The sequence below is a fragment of the Hemitrygon akajei genome, chromosome 8 (genome assembly GCF_048418815.1).
Source record: "Hemitrygon akajei chromosome 8, sHemAka1.3, whole genome shotgun sequence".
Classification (NCBI taxonomy): domain Eukaryota; kingdom Metazoa; phylum Chordata; class Chondrichthyes; order Myliobatiformes; family Dasyatidae; genus Hemitrygon; species Hemitrygon akajei.
The window spans coordinates 45,551,107-45,566,849 of record NC_133131.1 but is presented as its reverse complement, the minus strand read 5'-3'; the positions used below and the strand labels follow the sequence as shown (position 1 = coordinate 45,566,849).

The 15,743-nt window shown below is 38.1% G+C and overlaps 1 pseudogene; it reads right to left on the bottom strand.

Annotated features, from left to right (window-relative positions):
* Positions 1-644: 644 nt before the first annotated feature.
* Positions 645-15,743, bottom strand: part of LOC140731499 (cytochrome P450 2D6-like) — a 74,675-nt pseudogene continuing 59,576 nt past the window's right edge.

Here is a 15,743-nt window from a genome sequence, read left to right as displayed (position 1 = left end):
GTATTGTGCTCAAGGTTTTCTATGTTTCTATGTTGCTAATTTCAGAGCGTACATTCATAGTCCAGCTATTCACCACATTATTGCTTTTTGACCTTTCGTTGAGATGGGTGGGCTTGGTGCAGTGATATCAGCTTCTCAGTATCATGCTGAACGCCACTCAGAAAGTGTCTCAGATTCCCATGGCCAGTAAATTGCAGTCTGTTTCATTGCTTTTAAAGAAGTTGGGTAACTGCACTGGATACTATGTTGGAAAAATGACAAAGAACATCTTAGTATAGGATTGTATTCAGAGATTTCTTTCTACATCCAGAAGTCCTGGTGTGATGTTTTGAACCTTGGCTTCAGCTCAAAGCCATTTTGTAGCAAGGTCAGTTCTTCCTCTATCCTTCCTGTTAATTCCTCACTGGAATTGTTCAGTAATGGATTTATTATCCGATCTGGAATTGGGACTGAGAGATCTTGAAATCTCTCTGACATGTCTTTTTGCAACTCACCCAGGTGGGTATTGTTTACTTGAAAATCATCATCTGATATTCTTTTATTTCCAACTCAAAGAGGCTGGGAAATTGGAAAAGGTCATGATGTCTTCATTTTTTTTTCTGTAAATGTGTAAATTAAACCATTTCAAACCACAGTATGCCATGGAATATGGACAAAACCCAGGCAGGGAAGCTCCTGGGAAAAGTCCCGCACACATCTTATCTGACTTTAACACAGAGCCGATAGGGGGCTGGACTGAGGGTAATTCCGAATTGAGCATCCTTGCAGTTTGGCTTTGGCTCATTCTCTGGGAGAAAGAACGTAAATCTTTGGAGCATGTACGTGAAGAAGATGAAGAGCTCTGTCTTTGCCAGCTGCTCCCCCAAACACACACGATGACCTGTAGGGGCAAGGGGCAGGAGAGGTCAGTGTCCCAGAACAGTGACAGGCCGGCTCTAGTTAAGCAATGAATTCCCACGTGCTTCTGCTACTGTTGTACCACTGTGGTGATGCTGAGACCATGGATTTCATGAAGCAATTCAGCCAATTCCAACTTCTGCTGAGAAATTCACAAATCCATTCCTAATTTAACCAACAGGAATTTTTGTGGCAGCTTTGGCAATATACTTGTGTTAGCACACAAAGGACTGTAAAGAGTTTTTTGTTTTTTTTGACATAACTCTGGACATGAAATTTCCAATGCACTGGCAACATTGAAAGAAGAAATAATAAAGCAATCCATCATTTTGCAAACTAAATATGACTTCTTTTGCACTTGCCTGAAATTCGGAGTAAATGGTTATTACAACAAAATCCTGAGAAATCTAAAAATCTAAAATAAAAACTTAAAATTTTGGAAACACTCAACAGGTCAGGCTGCCACAGTGAACTTTTCAGGTCTATGATGCTACATCAGAACCGTGAAAGAGGGTAAGCAGATATTTTGTTTTGTCTTAAATTCAACATAAGGTAATATGCAGGAGCAGAATCCCCATGGACACCCCAGTACACAACCCAGAACTTAAAAACACCCTCTTGTCTAAATGGTTTTCATAACCAACCGCCACTACACACCTCCCACGCACACACATTACTTCCAGATTTTCTCAAATTGAAATGTCAACTGTACATTCCCCTCCATAGATGCTGCCTGAGCCGCTGAGTTCTTCCAGCTTTCTGGTAAATAAAATTGGTTTATTAATGTCACACATATAGAGGCAGAGTGAAAATCTTTGTTTTGGATGCCATCCATACAGAATTGAAAGTCATAATGGCATAGATTGTGAGGTCAAGAGTCCAATTATTATACAATTGTTTTATAACACTGGGAAAGAAGCTGTCCATAAACCTGGGGCTACCTGCTTTCATGCTTTTGTACCCTCTGCCCGATGGGTGGAGAGGAGAAGCCGGAATGGCCAGAATGGATGTGATCTTTGATTAACTGCAGTTCTTTACCGAGACAGCAAGGAGTCCAGACAGCAACTGTGTGTTGCTCCAGATTCCAGCATCTGCATTCTCTTGTGTCTCCCCTATTTCCCTACTTGGGTCTTCCAACTTATGTATACAACCATCCCAATGGGGCTCATATACAAACTTGGCTCATTAGCTAACTCTGCTAACAGCCACGTGAATCAGTGGTGAGAAGGCCACCTTTCATAAACAATATAGGTTGAGGGCCGGTGCAATTTGGGGTTCAACCAAACAGGAAAGTTGTGATGTTCTGACTAAGAAACATTGATTGTAGTGATTGCTGAATAAAAACTGCTCATACACAATTATTGGTCGCCAAGGAATGACAGATTGACACCGGTGTAAAATTATAAAGAAAGTATATTTACCAATTTTCTACTTTATCAAACAGTTAAAAGGAAGAGGAAAGAAATATAAAAGGGCCCATTACAGTTATAATGTGAACATAAACGTTGGGGCTCATTTCTGAAGTAGTTGTGTGTATCACTACACTCACACGCTAAACCCATGTACTGTGTGAAAGAGAGCAGCCACAGTTCAGCCTTCCCTCGAAGACCATATCGAATGAACTGACTCCCTCCTTGGAACAACTCATCTGCACGAACTCTTCTTACAATGGGACTCTCCTTCAAATAGCATTCTGCCACATCTTCTCTTCTGCCCCACTCTGCAGCTCCCACCAAAAAAACCCCAAACTAGACTACTGTCCTTTAGAAATTTGCTCCCATCCTACACTCTTGTATGTTTCACTGGGCAGAAAGTTACAGCATGTACCGAGACAACCCTGAATGGCTGACACAACATTCCTGAGTTGGACAACATGGCTCCTTATCTTTAGCTGACGCCAAAGCACTGTTACCAGCAGTTCACACTGCCTTCACAGAAACCTGCTAAAATATAAATACTTCACAGCAAAGCAGTAAAAATTGTACCTATGGCATTACATGTAAATAAGTCCAAACTATGTATCTCCTTGTCGCAGGAGTTTGAGACCTCACAGAGGGCCCTGACAAGATGTGATGGGAAACAAACACATTCCCTATCTCAGCTCCTCCATCTGAAACTCTACAGGAACTGGACAACCATAGCTTTCTCTTTTGGCAAGTTGAACAATCCCTGAATCCCACATTACCTACAGAGAATGGGATGAAGGCCTCTGGCTTCACAAACTTGCCCTCTGTGTTGAGGAAATGTCCGGATTGAACTGATCTGGAGTCAACCACAAGTCTTTGTCAAACAAGGCTGAGGTAAGGTTTGGAATAATCTGCGTTCCCTAAAGAAGACACATCAGTCAGAACAATAAGGAGATGTCTTCTGAGGGTGAACTACTGTAGGGAATATAATCCACAGTCTAGATATCCATTCCTCCCCATCATGGTGTAATGGCATTGAAGCCACACCATGCAAGATTGGGGCTTATTGATCCACTGTAGATGTCTGGGTCCTGTGTGTCCTTGGCTTATTAGATCAGAAGAATGTGCAGATGCTCCCACCATGTAAGACCGACCGGTACTCCTGACAGACTGCAGAGACCTCTTCTCAGGGACTGCTTGCTGACTGATGTGCAGTCAATTTTCCGAGCTTCCCATGAGGTGTTTGGGGATTTTCGGGCTCGGCTGCAGGTTACAGAATGTGGGGCTGGGAGAGTAATCACACTTCAGAGAGCAGCCCTGCAGAGCCTGAGATGTGGAGACGGGCAGAGACACCAGCTGGGAAGTCAGTGACTGAAAGGGAAAGGCACCAAGAGTAGGTGGAGTTTGAATGGTACAGTTAGGGGAGACTCAGGAAGGGTGGGCAGTCCGAACAAGGGAGTGGAAAAAGTTTTGTGTTTGTGCGTACTTGTGTGTGTCCACACATACAGTAAGTGTTTGTATCTGTGTATAATAATGCTGTGTGTGTGTGTGTGTGTTTGTGCATAAGCATGTGTGTATTTGTGTATTTAAGTGTACACATACCTGTGAGTGAGTGTGTGTGTACGTGCGTGCGCGCGTGTGTGTGCGTGTTTGTGTGTGTGTGTGTGTGTGTGTGTGTATGTGTTGTGTTTGCATTCACACCTGCGATTGTGCACAATAATGGCTTATCTCCAGTTTCTTGGACCTCTTGCCAGTGGCCCAGGACCTCTCTCTCTGTTCAGCTTGTATATGTTAGTAGCCCCACCATTAAAGCATTTACACACAAACATCTCCTGCTCCTCAAAACTGGACTGGAGACAAGTCACCCTATCCTGATGGACTACCAAAGGTAACATCAGAAACTCAGCACTTCCCCTAATAATTAAAATGCATCAGAAATTCTGCACAAAATATCCCGCAGATCCCAGAAATTTTGAGGAACACACACAATATGCTCAGAGGAGTCAGCAGGCAAGGAGGTGTCTGTGATAGAAAATAAACAGTCAATGTTTGGAGCTGATGCCCTTGTTCAGGACTGCCTGACTCGCTGAGCTCTCCCATCATTTTGTCTGTGTTGCTGATGTGGCAAAATGCAAGTTACAGTAGAAGCTCTGGCAGGGAGAATATACCGTGATTTGTAAAAGTATTCAGCTCCCAAACCTTTGTTCACAGAGAAGATTTTTACAACCAGGGATTTTTATCAATTTAACTGAGAATTTATATTTGTGAATCTCATGCTCCTCTTTTCCACAGCATAGCCCCCCCTCCCCAATGGGGAAATCTAAAGCATGAAAAACTAACAAATTTGAGTTGTCAGCAGTTGTAAATTATTTATCCCCCTGTACTCAGTACTTAGTTGAACCGCCTCTCACAGCTATTACAGCCAGCAGGCTTTCCAGACAAGTCTCTATTAGCTTTGTACAATGCAATGGAGTAATATTTGCCCATTCTCCTTCGCAAAATTGCTCAACCGATGCCAGATTAGTTGGAGAGTGGCGGTGGACAGCAATCTTGAGGCCTTGCCAGAGATGTTTGATTGGATTAAGGTCAGGACTCTGACTGGGCCATCAATTTTCCTCATTTGAAGCCACTCCATGTTTGCTCTGGCAGTGTGCTTTGGGTCATTGTCTTGCTGAAAGACTAACTTCCCTCCCCTAGTTTAAACTTTCAAGCAGATTTTTATCCAGGGTCTCTCTGTATTTAACATCATTCATCATCCCATCACTCTTGACCAGATTTCCAGTCCCTGCTGCTGAGAAGCATCCCCATAACATGATGCTACCTCCACCATACTTTCCAGTAAGGAGGATGTTAACTGGCTGATTCACAGTATTAGATATAGACTACACCCACTGCTAAAGAAGCATATCGGTGCCCACAAAGACTTTGCAAAGTGTCACTAGGAAGATAATGAAAAGATGTGGAAGAAGGTGTTGTGGTGGGATGAGACTAAAATGGAAGTTTTTTGCCTCAACACTAAGCGGTACATGTGACTCTACTGTTTAAAAAAAAGAGCATGTGTTTCACAAATTTTTCACAAAATTCTCAGTTAAATTGATCAAAATCCCTGGAAAGGTTTCAGTCTGATACCTCATCCAAATGACTGCGCAACCAGAATTATGTCCATAATCTTTGGAGTGGATCTTGGATCCAAAACAGAAGGGATATCAATATATTGCTGTGCTGTTTCCAATGTGTCAAACTGGGACTCTGAAGCTTGCAAACATTTCAGAAAGAAAGATCTGTGCAACCCCTATCTTAGAATTGACTGAATGAAAGCTACATGAAAGCATGTTTAAATATCATTGGCACAAATGTCCCATTACTAAGTGCACCTACAATATGTGTAGAATCCTCTGAGGTCAGTGCCCTTTCCCTGAGGAAGCAATGCTTAAAGAGTATTGTGCTGGCATTTATGGAATCATCCTCCAGTTCTGTAATAAACATAAAGCTTAGATTGCATAATTTTTATAGATAATTCCTCCAACAACACAGTGTGAGTGAGTGCTTGAATATTCTATCACCAAGTACATCAACGTGCCAAGCTTCAGGAATTGTTTCCAGCAGTGGCCTGTGTTCTGCTGTCAATACCCTCACTCTAAGGAATGCTGACCCAGAAACTGGTCAGACCCCAAACCCCAGCAATATTTCAGGGATGTGGGCAGCCATCTCCTTTGTGTGCTTTGGGGGACACTGGTCCTTACATCCCCATTCACACTGTTACACAGCCAGTCCACCTTCAATGCAACAGGGATTTACTGAAAGATGTACAGTTCACATTTTTGGTTTTTCACGCATTCACTTTCAGTCGTGTAGTAGTACAGATGGTAGGGTTGCTGCCTGACAGTTCCTGAGACCTGGGTTTAATCCTGATCTCGGGTGCTCTCTTTGTGGAGTTTGCACATTCTTCTGTGCCTGTATGGATTTCCCCAGGTGCACTGGTTTCCTCCCACATCCCAAACACAGACAGGTTGGTGGGTAAATTGACACAGTAAATAAACTCCTGTGTGTGGATGAGTTTAGAATCCAAGGGGAAAGTTGATAGGAATGTGGGGAGAATGAAATGAGATTAGTGTAGCATTCTTGTAAATGGATGGTCGCTGGTTAGCATGGAGTCAGTGGGCCAAAGGGCCTTTCCCATGCTGTGTGACTTTGCAACTTTAATAGAAGACAGTTTGCTTGTGACAACCAGGCCGTGACTAGGATCGGAGTTTGACTCTGTGACCTATGACCTCATCTGATTGGAGTGTTGACTCAGGCACAGAAGCCCTGGTGTTACTTACACTGTATGTCTGGATGGAGCATCATGAAGAGAAAACCCCAGCGTAGAGTGGTCGAGGTGGTCTCTGTACCAGCAGCAAAAAGGTCAAAGACTGTACTGATCTGATTCGATCCCTGGAAACTTGTCCCCGGATTATCCTTTCGCTAAATGCAGAAATAAAATCACATTGAAATTGTCAGCATTTATATTCTTATCTGGACTTGTAGGAAATGTATGTAGTTGGGATCTTAAAAAATCTCTGATCTGTAAATATCGAAAAAAGTGAGCATTGAAAAAGTTAAACTTCATTGAAAGTTGCACAGAAGAGGAGAGATTCCCTCCACCAAACAAATCCTGAAATTGTTTAATACCCAATCTATTCCATTCTTTAAAAGATAGGTCAATTAAAGATGGTTTAATAAAATAATTAGAAAAGATGGGACTCGAGAGGGAGAATCTCAATAACCAAAATGTTTCCTAAACTGTAACCAAATCCCAAAGTATGTTTCACCACCACATTGTCAGTTAGTTTATTTAAAGGTAAAGGAAGCGAGGATCCAAGTAAAGAAATAATGGAAAATTTCATATCAGAGTTGACTTCCAAAGAAACCCATATAAGGCAATTCTGATGGTTAATGTAATATATCCAGAATGTAATATTTTGTATATTAACTGCCCAGTAATGTAGTCTAAAATTGGGTAAGGCAAAGCCTCCATTCTGTTTGGATTTTTGACGGTGAGCTTTCTTTATTCGAGGTTTTTTATTCTTCCATATATAGGAAGAAAGAATTGAATCCAAAGAGTCAAAAAAAAAAAGATTTAGGAATAAAAACAGGCACAGCTTGAAAAAGATATATAAATTTAGGTAAGATATTCATTTTAATATAAGGAATTCGGCCGATCAGTGATAAAGAGAGAGGCGACCAATTAGAAAGTGTTTTTCAACATAATTCATTAAAGTTAAAAAATTTTCCTTAAATAAATCTTTATAATTCTTAGCAATTGTTACTTCTAAATACATAAATTGCTTTCTTAAAATTTTAAAAGGAAGGTTAATATCAGTTGGTATTAAATTGTTTAAAGGAAACAGTTCACTCTTATGTAAATTTAATTTATATCCTGAGAACTGACAAAAATTAGTCAGTAAACAGAACACAAATGATAAAGAGGTCATAACATTAAATATAAAAATCTGTAAATCATCAGCATAGAGTGACACATTACGGATAGTACCTCTCCTTAAAACACCAGTAATCTCTTTAGACTCTCGAAAAGCAATTGCTAAGGGTTCTAATGCCAAATCAAAAAGCAGAGGGCTCAAAGGACAACCTTGTCTAGTTCCACATTGGAGTTTAAAGGGTTTAGAATTCTGAAGATTAGTAAAAACCTGAGCAGAGGGAAATAAATAAAGTAATTTAATCCAATGAATTAAATTAGGTCCAAAATTAAATATTTCTAGGGATTTAAAAAGATAATTCCATTCAACTCTGTCAAAGGCCTTCTCCACATCCAAAGATATCACACATTCCGATATTTCCTTAGATGGAGAATACATAACATTTAACAAATGCCATATATTAAAATGGGAATATCGATTTTTAATAAATTCTGTCTGATCATCTGAAACTATAGAAGATATAATATTTGCAAGTCTGCAAGCCAACACTTCAGATAAAATTTTAGTATCAAAATTGAGTAAAGAGATAGGTCTATACGAAGAGCATTCTTTCTTTCTTTTTACAATATTTTTATTCAGAAAAAAACAAGATTTACAGAGTGCAACACATAGATACATCTCAACATAACCTGTGTACATTCATATATTGTAATAAAATTGATCAAAATGTTATAGCATAACACATAAAGGTATACCACTCTGTGATCAAAAATTTATAGATAGGTCATACATCATAAAAGAAATTTTTTATATAAAAAAAGTCAACCCCCTACCAACTACCAAAGAAAAAAGCTGATGGATGATAATGGATAATTAGAAAAAAAACCATATTCGCTTAAGAAGAGGAGATAAAAATATACATAAAAGTCTGTGTACTGTTAAACTTTATAAATTGGAAAAGTAATTTAGGAAAGGTCCCCAGATATTATAAAAAGATTGTTTCAAATTTAAGACTGAGCAGCGGATCTTTTCTAAATTTAAATAAGACATAATATCACATAGCCATTGAAGATGTGTAGGAGGGGTAGACTCCTTCCATTTAAGCAAGATTGCTCTCCTTGCTAAAAGAGAGGTAAAAGCTAAAACCTGTAGGTTAGGAGTATTTAAAGTTATATCTTTATTTGCAATAATACCAAACAAGGCAGTAAGGGGATTTGGGTCAAATTGGACCCTAAAAAGTTGTGAGAAGGTATGGAATACTTCCCGCCAAAACTTTTCAATTTCAGGGCAAAGCCAAAACATATGAATTAAAGAGGCATCAGCAGAGTTGCATTTATTGCAAAGTGGAGAAACATTCGGATAAAAACTGGACAGCTTCTGTTTAGAAATGTAAGCTCTATGAACCACTTTAAATTGTAGAAGAGAATGATGAGCACAGAAAGATAATTTATTAACTCGTTTAAGAATTTTATTCCATCTATCATCAGAAATCTGACAACTTAGGTCATCCTCCCAAGCTTTTTTTATTTTATCTAAAAAGTCTTGTCTAGAATCAATCAACAAGTTATAGATACCGGTAATAGAACCATTAACAAAAGGTTTTAAATTTAAAAGACTGTCCAGTAAATTTTTATCAGGACCTATAGTGTTACGGATTCAGCAACAATAAATATATGAGTGAGGCAGGGGTTTTTGTAACAAATAAAAAAATTATTAAACACTGAAAAACGAACCCCAAAAGTAAACAAGCCACTCACGTAACCGGAAGTCAGCTGCTGTGCGGCAGCTTAAACAGTTCTTAAAGCGATGTTGCAAAAACAGTTCTTCAAAGTAGTATTGCAAAAGTTCAAAATGCTTACAATCCATTTAGGGAGAGACTTTTTAAGATGATTTAAATTCTCTTTCACATTGTCTTGCTGCAATTCCCAGTCGAACTACTTTTCCCACAAAGAATTTATGAAGATGAAAAATGAAACGGCTTAAAGGCACTGACCTTTCCTTTACAACATTGTACTCAATCCTTTCTGCTATTTCACAGGGATTAACACGAGCACAGTCAACGAATTCCTTTCGAATGAGGATCAAATAAGATCGAACCTGTTTCACCGTCGAAATAGTCTTTCCTCGATCTTTTAACTCCCAAACTTCGATCTTCATTCTCCACTGATTTTTAACTAGCAGTATTATAAAGAAACTGCTGGCAATGACCTTTTAAACTTTAGGCATTAAATAAAACTCCATCTTTCAACTAAACTGCATCATAACATTAAATCACGCAGTAGCATGAAGTCAACATGGCAAATCCAGCCATGAACTGCCCCTCCTCACAGGGAGGGGTCCTCCTTTTATACCCTGTAAAAAAAACCTGTCACATGACCTCTACTGGCGGGAAAATGACGTCACTCCACCATCACAAGACCATTACCTCAAGTCCAGTATAGCTTCAACACCTGTCACGTGACAAGTACACCACTGTCACGTGTCACAGGTACATAACACCTCCCTCCAAAAAAAAATTGGTCTATCACGAACAAAATTTTAACAATTATTTACAAGAAAAAACAAATGTATAAATTTTATAACATACACAATATACATAGTATCATATAACATCTTACAACTCACAATACAGTAGGAGTGTTACAATTGTAAAAAAAACCATTCCATAAAAAAATTACATTGTACATTCAACATCAAGATAGACAATCAGCAACCACATTATCTTTACCTTTAATATGAGTTATCACAATATTGTACTCTTGTAACATCAAACTCCAATTTAATAACCTTCTGTTTTTGCTTTTCATCTTACTCAGAAAAACTAACGGATTATGATCAGTGTAAACAATAAGTGGTTTTTGAGTTGTACCAACATATACATCAAAATGTTCTAAAGCTAAAACAAGAGATAACAATTCCTTCTCTATTGTCGAATAGTTTCTTTGATGCTTATTAAATTTCTTAGAAAAGTAAGCTACTGGATGATCAACATCATCACCCTCATTCCTTTGCATTAATACTGCTCCTGCAGCCTCATCACTAGCATCTACAGCTAATGAAAATGGTTTTTCAAAGTCAGGTGCCTTGAGCACAGGTTCTTGACATATCATTGTTTTCAATTTTTCAAATGCTTCTTGACAAGGCACTGTCCACACAAACTTCACATGCTTCTGCAAAAGGTTAGTTAATAGAAGGGCAACATTAGCAAAATTCTTACAAAATTTTCGATTGTATCCTACCATTCCCAAGAATCTTCTGAGAGTTTTTTCCCCCCTTTGGAGTGGGAATCTCTAAAATTGCCCGAACTTTTGTCTGAACAGGAGCAACCTTACCTTGACCCACAACTTAACCAAGGTAAGTCACAGTGGCATGTCCAAATTCACTCTTCGCTAAATTAATAGTTAAGTTAGCTTTTGAAAGCCTTTCAAACAATTTCTCTACCGCAATAATGTGTGCTTCCCAAGTATCATTTCCTGTCACTAAATCATCAATATAAGCGTCAGTATCTTTCAATCCCTGAATCACAGAGTTAATCATCCTCTGGAAAGTACCTGGGGCATTCTTCATCCCAAATGGAAGAACATTATATTCATATAGAGTTACAAATGCAGAAATCTCTCTACCTCAGTCCGTTAATGGAACACACCAATACCCTTTCAATAAATCAATCTTTGTAACGAACTTTGCTTTTCCAACTTTATCTACACAATCATCTACTCTAGGAATTGGATATGCATCTGTTTTCGTTACATCATTCACCTTCCTATAGTCCATACAAAACCTAATACTGCCATCTGGTTTTGGCTCCATAACACATGGTGAACTCCAATTTGAGTTAGAAGGTCTAATAATATTATTTTCTAACATATATTTAATTTCTTTCTCAGCAAGTTCACATTTTTCTATGTTCATCCTATATGGGTGTTGCTTAATAGGTTTGGCATCTCCAACATCTACATCATGTGAAGCTATAGTAGTCCTTCTCAGAACATCTGGAAACAAATCCTTATATTTAAAAATTAATTTCTTTATCTGTTGTTTCTGCTCTAGCTGTAAATGTGCTAGTTTCTCATCAATATTTTCCAGAATGGTTGAATTTGGTATCCTGACAGAAACAATGTTGGATTTAGAATGAAATTCAGATGAATCATTTATCATGTTCCTAGTTAAATCAAACTCATTCTCATTAACCACAACAGTCACAGTATCAGATTGTTTCTCATAATATGGTTTTATCATATTTATATGGCAAAGTTGTGTTGACCTTCTACAATCTGGAGTTTTTATCACATAATCCACATCATTGATTTTAGGCACAATTTCATAAGGACCATGAAATCTAGCTTGTAAAGGATTCGTTTGCACTGGGAAAAGAACCAGCACCTTATCTCCAGGCTTAAACATCCTCATCCTAGCTTCTTTATCATACCAAATTTTCATTTTCTCCTGAGCCAATTTTAAATTGTCCTTGGCTAAGCTACAAGCTTTATGTAACCTGTCCTTAAATTTCAAAACATAGTCCAACAAATTAGTGTGTATTTCCTTACTAATCCACTGTTCTTTTAATAAAGCTAAAGGTCCTCTAACTCTATGCCCAAATACAAGTTCAAATGGACTAAAACCTAAAGATTCTTGTACCGATTCCCTTACTGCAAATAAAAGCAAGTTTATACCCTCATCCCAATCACTTTAATTTTCCATACAATATGTCCTAATCATATTCTTGAGGGTAGAATGAAACCTTTCCAAGGCACCTTGCGATTCTGGATGGTATGCAGATGAAGTGATTTGTTTAGCTCCCAATTTATAAACTATCTGTTGAAACAATCCAGACATAAAATTACAGCCTTGATCAGTTTGTATTTCCTTAGGTAATCCAAAATAAGTAAGGAATTTTATAAGAGCCTTTGTCACAGTTTTAGCTTTTATATTCCTAAGTGGTACTGCCTCTGGAAACTTAGACGAAGTACACATAATAGTCAACAAGTACTGATAACCAGTTTTTGTCTTTGGTAATGGACCAACACAATCTTTAATAACTTTAGAAAACAGCTCACCAAATGCTGGAATAGGTTGTAATGGAGCCACTGGTGTAACTTGATTTGGTTTACCCACAATTTGACAAGTATGGCATGTTTTACAAAACCTCGCCACATCTTTTCTTAGACCAGGCCAGTAAAAATGTTTTAAAATCTTGTCCACAGTTTTCCTTACCCCTTGATGTCCACCTAAAGGCACACTATGAGCTAAAGTCAAAATCACATTTTGATAAACTTTAGGGACAACTACCTGGTAAACAATATTCCATTCCTCACTTGCAGGAATTGTAGGAGATCTCCACTTCCTCATCAACACTCCTTTTTCCAAGTAATATCCTACTGGCACCTTCTCAATTTCACTATCTAGTAGAGCTTGTTCTCTTAATTTTATAATCTCAGGGTCTCTATTCTGCTCTGCTATCATCTCCTTCCGAGACAGAGATAAATCTTCATAGTCAGACTTATTCCAAGAATCTTGTTCAAACAACGAAGGTAAGAAAGTCTCTGACACATCCTCAAAACTCGAATCCTGAGTTGAACAGTCATGAGTAACAACCTCATTCTGCACATCAATCTTTTTAGCCATAGCTCTAGTCACAACACAGGAAGAATCTGTGTTAGAATTCATCTCTGGTTCCTCTGACTCCATTGTCAAATGCACTTCAGGAAAAACTTGTCCACCTGCCAAGTCATTACCTAACAATAAAGAAATATCCTTCACAGGTAAGCTAGGCTGTAATCCTACTTTAACAAATCCTGTAACTAACCCTGACTTTAAATTTACTTTATGTAAATGTACAGGCATAAAATCACTCCCAACACCTCGTATATAATTTACCTCACCAGCATCAGACTCTTCATTAAACTTCAACACACTGTCTAACATCAGTGACTGAGAAGCTCCAGTATCCCTAAGGATTTTTATTGGCACCAGAGTAGATCCTTCTTTCAAGGATACAAACCCTTCAGTTATAAAATGATCATATCCCTTTTTAACTTGGTCAGACTCTAACAAAACCTCATTTGTGTTTATCGAACCCTGTAATTTTACAGGTGCTTCAATATGTTGCACACAAGCAACTGGAACTGCTTCCTTCTCTTTCTTTTTCAATCTGAAACAGTTAGCTATTACATGGCCAGGTTTCTTACAATAGTTACAAATAAGACCAAACTGTTTTTCCTTCATATGTTTTCCTTCCTCCTTACCTTTCTCATTAACTTCTGATTTAATTTCTGATTTACCTTGAGTCCCCGTGTTATTTTTCCTCTTAAAAATTCTGCCCTGAGGAAATTTATTCTTATGGATTAAAACATACTCATCAGCTAATCTAGCAGAGTCCTGCAATGTATCAGTATCCTTCTCATTTAAGTAGGTCCTTACTTCAACAGGGATGCTTCTTTTAAATTCCTCCATTAAAATCAGCTCTTTCAATGTATCATAGTCCCCATTTACATTTTTAGAGGAAACCCATCTCTCAAAACACACAGTTTATCATAGGCAAATTCCACATAAGTTTTTTCCACAGACTTCTTCAAACTTCTGAATCTTTCCCTATACGCTTTTGGGACCAATTCGTATGCTTTCAAAATATGCTTTTTCACAATATCATAATCAAGTGCTTGAGCAACAGTTAAAGCTGTATAACCTTGTTGTGCTTTGCATTTAATTACACTCTGTAACAACACTGACCATTTATCTTTCGGCCACTCTGAAATCTGAACAATCATTTCAAAATGTTGGAAATATCTTTCCACTTCTGTTTCACTAAATGGAGGGACCAATTTAATTTCATGACTAGCAACAAACAGTTTTCTAGAACCAGAAGACTGATTGCCAGACCTTAATTCCGTCATCGCATATTCAAATTCCCTTTTATTATTATCAGCCTCTAACCTACAATGCTCCAATTCTGCTTTACTTTGTTCCAACTTCATTTGTTCAATTTGCAACTGCATCTCCATATTACTTATTGGAAACAACTCTAAAATTGATTCATCAAAATCACCCGAATCCACATAGTGTGACGTGATTTTTCTCTGTATTAGAGCCTTTGATATAGACTTCAACATACGTTTAAGTTGCAATCTACTAGCTATCTCAGACACCTCAGTTTTCTTCGCCTTCACTAACAACTCTGCGTCTGGCGAAGCCAGAAACTCATCAATATTCATTGTTGCCAAATACCACTCACAAGCCAATCAAACAAAAGAATCGAGTATTCCCCTTTTCCAAAACACCGATTCAAAATTTAACAAGCATTTAACCTCAAATGATTCATCCCAGACGAGCCCCCATATTTATGTTATGGATTCAGCAACAATAAATATATGAGTGAGGCAGAGGTTTTTGTAACAAATAAAACATTTATTAAACACTGAAAAACAAACCCCAAAAGTAAACAAACCACTCACGTAACCAGAAGTCAGCTGCTGTGTGGCAGCTTAAACAGTTCTTAAAGCAATGAAGCTTAAACAGTTCTTAAAGCGATGTTGCAAAAACAGTTCTTCAAAGTAGTATTGCAAAAATTCAAAATGCTTACAGTCCATTTAGGGAGAGACTTTTTAAGAGGATTTAAATTCTCTTTCACGTCGTCTTGCTGCGATTCCCAGTCGAACTACTTTTCCCACGAAGAATTTACGAACATGAAAAATGAAACGGCTTAAAGGCACTGACCTTTCCTTTACAACACTGTACTCAATCCTTTCTGCTATTTCACAGGGATTAACATGAGCACAGTCAACGAATTCCTTCCGAATGAGGATCAAACAAGGTCGAGCCTGTTTCACCATCGAAATAGACTTTCCTCGATCTTTTAACTCCCAAACTTCAATCTTCACTCTCCACTGATTTTTAACTAGCAGTATTATAAAGAAACTGCTGGCAATGACCTTTTAAACTTTAGGCATTAAATAAAACTCCATCTTTCAACTAAACTGCGTCATAACATTAAATCACGCAGTAGCATGAAGTCAACATGGCAAAT